Source organism: Stegostoma tigrinum, chromosome 30 (genome assembly GCF_030684315.1).
Source record: "Stegostoma tigrinum isolate sSteTig4 chromosome 30, sSteTig4.hap1, whole genome shotgun sequence".
Taxonomy (NCBI): Eukaryota; Metazoa; Chordata; class Chondrichthyes; order Orectolobiformes; family Stegostomatidae; genus Stegostoma; species Stegostoma tigrinum.
The window spans coordinates 43874632-43879948 of record NC_081383.1 but is presented as its reverse complement, the minus strand read 5'-3'; the positions used below and the strand labels follow the sequence as shown (position 1 = coordinate 43879948).

Sequence of the window (5317 nt, the reverse complement as noted above, 5' to 3'; positions counted from 1 at the left end):
AAGACCCAAACGGCCGTTGGTGCTCCTGTCAGCATTGATAAACGAATGAGCCAATCAGAGCTGCCATACCGGGGTTGTGGGGGGCGGTTACTGTCACTGCACCAATCAGTGCTGTGGGCGGAATCGTGCACAGGTGAAGGCGGGAAAGGTGTGTGAGGGAGTTGGTGGTAAGTCAGATCTTCAGGGGGATAAACGGTTAAATAATGGTTATAATTACAGATTATATGACTTAATATTTTCTTTTGAAATGTTTTCAAGTTTGTATAGGGTGATTTTTTTTCCCTTGGGCTAGTTAAATGTACCAGACTGTCATGTCGTTGGTAGAGAGTTCGGAATTAATTGCGATGGGAGTACGGATCTCAGGGTGTCACATTGCCTGCTGGTCTCCAGTTGAATGGGAGTGACAATGTCAATCAGCCGAATGAAAAACAAGAATTTTAACTTGTGAATGTCCAATGTTTTGAGTGTACTTTGCGATTACTCCTAATTGATGAGAATGAGAAGCTGTTACGTCGGGGTTTTTAGCGAGTGAAGACCCAAATATTTTGGACAAGTTTAATGGTGAATGTGACTGAAAACGAACCCAAATAGTGCTTGCAAAAAGAAACTGAGTGAATCAAGCAAAAATGCCCACTGCATGAATAAACATCTCTCCAGTCCAGAACCCAAAATTGTTAAAATGTAGGAGGCCATTTAGCCTATTGTATCTGTGGTGGCTGTTTAAATGAACATCTAAACAAGTACCATCCTCTTGCCTTCTTCCTGTAACTATGCATTCTTCCTCTTCAAGGCCCACCTCTGTCTTGATGACCACTTAAAGTGAGAGCATAACACCTCATCACGTCGTAAAATGTCATTGGACTCCCTTGTCCTTGGAATCATTCTTACAAATATTTTCTGCACCCTCTAATAACATTATATTTTCCCTAAGTCTGAAGCTAAATCAGCATTTCATGAAGAACTTTTGGTCTTGCTTTTTCTCCCCAACTATGAAGTCCAAGATCCCATATTAATTATGTCTTAACTTGCCCTGTTGCTTCCAACAGTTTATCTCCAGGTCTATTTGACCCTGTATTTTCTTTAGAATCGTACCCTTTGTTTTGTGTTATACTTTCCCATTGACAGCTTTCTGCATTAAAACTAATTTACAAGATGCCCACCCTTCCACCAGCATATGTTCTCTTGTAGTCTAATGTATTACCATCCTCCCTCACTCATAATACTTATATGTTCTGTAATAACTACACAATAAAAATTGTGACTTGCATACTGAAGCCCATGTTATTAATATATATCAAGGAAAGCAGTGGCCCCAGTACCAACCCTAGGAGAACATCAGTACAAAATCCAGCCAAAAACAACAATCATTCATCAATACTACATTTAATCTCACTGAATCAACTTTGCATCTGTGTTATTGCTGAATATTTGATTTTTAAGGACTTCAATCATGCTGGCAAGCGCAGTAAGTCGAATTCAATGAAACGCTTCTTGTAAATCCATGTGCAGCACTTCGATCACTTTGCTCTCTACCACCTTCTCTTTTACTCATCAAAAACTTATCTATGTTAATGAAATATGATTTACTTTTTAAAAAAATAAGTGCTTTCTTTAATTAATCCCCACATGCTTAAATCATTGTACAGTTTGTCCCAGATAAGCATTTCTAAACACTTCTCTGTCATTGAGATGCAAATGACTGGCTTCCAATTGTTAGGTTTATTCGTACATTCTTTTTTGGAAAAGGATGCACATTTGTAATTTTCAATCCTCTGGCACCACTCCTATACCTAAGGACAATAAAGGATTAATTCTAGTGCCTCCATGTCTTCTACCTATCCAACCTAAGAATCATGAAGTGCAAACCATCTGATGCTGGTGACTTTTCAACAAAGTACAGACAACCTTTCTAGTACCTGATATCAATTTGGAGCCTATCTAGTATCTCAACTATCTTCTCTTTCACCCTGACTTTGGCAGCATCTTCTTTCTTGAAAAAGACAGATGTCAAAATTATCATTTAGTACAAAAACAAAATATTGTAAAGTTGGAAATCTGGTGCAAAAATTAACAACTTTGAAATATTCAGAAAATCTGGTAGCATCTATGAAGAGACAAACGGTTGATGTTTCATGTTAGTGACCTCCTGTCAGAGCAGAGAAAAATTAGATATGTAATAGATTTTGTGCAAACAAAAAGAGGGAATGTGGGAAGAACAAAAGGCAAGATCTGTGATCAAGCGGAGGGCAGGACAAAAGGTTTAATAGTGCAAAGCTGAAGGGAGTGATAATGGAAAAATCAAAGGAACAAATAAGATGTGCCTGCAGAGATGTAAATGGCAAGATGCTGATGTGATAATGCTGTCACCTTAAGAGGTTATTTTGTCCTTTCTTTTGAAGAGAGTTGTAAGGTGGAGGTAGCGAGCAAACTACTAAAGACCATTTGAGTAAACAGCTCGGGAGACCTTGGGTATTTTTGAAATACAGCCTAAGTGTTACAGGGTCAAAATGCTGAAATCAAAATCTGTCCCTTGAGCTTGTGTTGACCTTCATTGGAAAAGTAAAGCAGGCCGAGGACAGTAAGTTGCTTGTTTGAGCAAGATGGAGAAATGAAATGAAAGGCAGCAGGAAGCTCAGGAATGCAATCGTAGGCCATAGGACATTGAAGCAGAAAAAGGCCATTCAACCCTTTTGTGTGTGCTCCACCATTCAATGATATCACGGCTGACGTCATACTTTTCTTCATTTAACCCTGTAGCCCTTGGTCTCATTATTAATTAAATATCTGTCTGTTTAAGCCTTGAATATACTTAATGACCCAAGATCAATGTCCCTCTATGGTAGCGAATTCAACAAATTGACTACCTCTGATTTTAAAAGAAAGTTCTTCATCTCTGTCTTGACCATTTATGCTGAGATTATTCCCTTGTCCTATACATTCCACAAGTTGATGCAACTTCCTGCATCTAGCCTGTCAAGCTCCCCAATAATCTTGGATATTTCAATAAGGTTTCTTCTCCTCCTTCTAAACTTGAATGAATATAAGTCTGAGTCTACTCTCTTTATATCTAAGAAAATCCTTCCATACCCAGAATCAACCGAACGAACCTTCCCTGGACTGCCCCTTATATCAGTATATCTTTCTTTGGATAAGAGGCCCAAAACTGTTCACAGTAATCCAAGTGTGGTCTGACTAGTGCCTTGTATAGTTTTAGCGAACTCTATCTAATTTTATACACTACTTCTTTTGGAAATAAATGCCAACCATTCCATTTATCTTCCCTATTACTCGCTGAACTTAAATGCCAACATTTTGAGATTCAAGGACAAAGACTACCAAATCCATCTGTTTCTTAGTTTTCTGCAGTCTTTCTCCACTTAACTAGTATTCAATTACTCTGTCTCCCTGCCAAAATGCATAACCTCAAATTTTCCCACAGGGTATTACATCTGTCAAGTTTTTCCCATTCTTTTAACCTGCCTGTATTCCTCTGCAGACTCATTGTGCCATCCTCACTACTTGTCTTTTCGTGAGAGCCATAAATTTGGCTTCTACTTTTATATTGAAATAATCCTGGCCCCGGCACTGATCCCTGTGACACTCCAATGTTTCAGCTTGCTGTCCTGAAAATACTCTCTTTATTCCAAATCTTTGTCTTCTATTAGTTAACCAATCCTCTTACCATGCTAATGTACTTCCCTCAACATCATGGGCTCTTATTAAACAGGTTATGTGCAATACCTTATCAAACACCTTTTGGGTATCCAAATATATTATGTCAACTGGTGCCCCTTTATCCATTTTGTTTGTTACTGCCTTGCCACTACCTTCTCAAAGGCAACTAGGAACGGGTGATAAATGCCTTCCTAGGCAATGACACCCACCATCCTAGGAGTGAATTGTTAAAACAATACTGTAATAAGGTAATAAGTTCATCTCGAATGATCTTCCATTCATGAAGCCATGCTCATTGCTTAATGTTATTACACATTTCTAAATGCTTGTTATTACATCCTTGATAATAGAGTAATGTTTTTCCAATGATAAATGTAAAGCTAATATAAGCTAAGCCTATGGCTACCTATTTTGTTGTCTCCCTCATGTTTTAAATAAGGGTGTTACATTAGCAGTTTCCAATCCTTTGGGACTTCTCCCAAAACTAAGGATTCTTCGAAGCATTATCAGTACATCCACTATCTTTGCAGCTTCTTCTTTTAAAGCACTAGGATGTGGTCCATCAGTCCTTGGGTCTCAGTAGTCTTTAGTCCTACTGGTTTCCCCAGTACATTTTTTCTAGTGACAGTTAATGTAATTTCCAACCCCACTTTTGCCCTTGGATTATTTAGTAGTATTGGAATGCTATTAATGTCCCCCACTGTTTTTATTCATGTCTTCTACCAGTTCCTGGTTTCCCATTATTATTTCCCAAGTCTTGTTTTCTATTAGGCGATATTCACTTTCGGCCCCTGTTTCCCTTTTCGTATGTTTAAAGAAGGTCTTAATGTCCATGTTTATGTAGAGTCATAGAGATGTACAGCATGGAAACAGACCTTTCAGTCTAACTCGTCCACGCCAGCCCAGAAATCCTAAATAAATCTAGTCCCATTTGCCAGCATTTAGCCCTTATTCCTGTAAACCTGTCTTTTTCGTATACCTATCCAGATGCTTTGTAAATGTTGTCATTGTACCAGCCTCCAGCACTATCTCTGGCAGCTCATTCTATACATGCACCACTTTCTGTGTGACAAAGCTGTCCTTAAGCCCTGTTAATATCTTTTCCCTCTCACCTTAAACCTTTGCCCTCTTGTTATAGACCCTTGGGGAAAAGACCTTGTCTATTTGTTCTATGCATGCCCCTCATGATTTTATAAGTGTCACCCCTCAGCCTCCGATGCTCCAGGGGAAATAGCCAGAGTCAATTTGGCTTCTGCCTGTAGCTGAAGCCTCCAACCCTAGCAACATCCATATAGATATTTTCTGAACTCTTTGAAGGTTCACAACGTCCTTCCTGTAGCAGGGAGATGAAGATTGCATGCAGTATTCCAATAGTGGCCTCACCAATGTCCTGTATAGTTGCAACATGACCTCCCAACTCCTATACTCAATGCACTGACCAATAAAGGCAAGCATACCAAATGCTGCCTTCACTATCCTCTCCACCTGTGACTCCACTTTGAAGGAACTGCAAATCTGCACTTCAAGGTCTCTTTGTTCAACAACGTTCCCCAGGGCCTTACCATTAAGTGTATAAGTCCTGCCTTGATTTGCCTTTCCAAAATTTGGCACCTCACGTTTATCTAAATTAAACTCCATCTGC

The 5317-nt window shown here is 39.2% G+C and overlaps 1 protein-coding gene across 1 annotated transcript in view; it reads left to right on the top strand.

The window, feature by feature from the left end:
- Window positions 1-146: 146 nt before the first annotated feature.
- The window catches only part of smim7 (small integral membrane protein 7), a 67343-nt gene continuing 62172 nt past the window's right edge, over window positions 147-5317 (top strand). Inside the window, exon 1 of the mRNA XM_048559626.2 lies at window positions 147-167. The gene's annotated coding sequence lies outside the window, so the exon portion shown is untranslated. The remainder of the gene's footprint in view (window positions 168-5317) is intronic.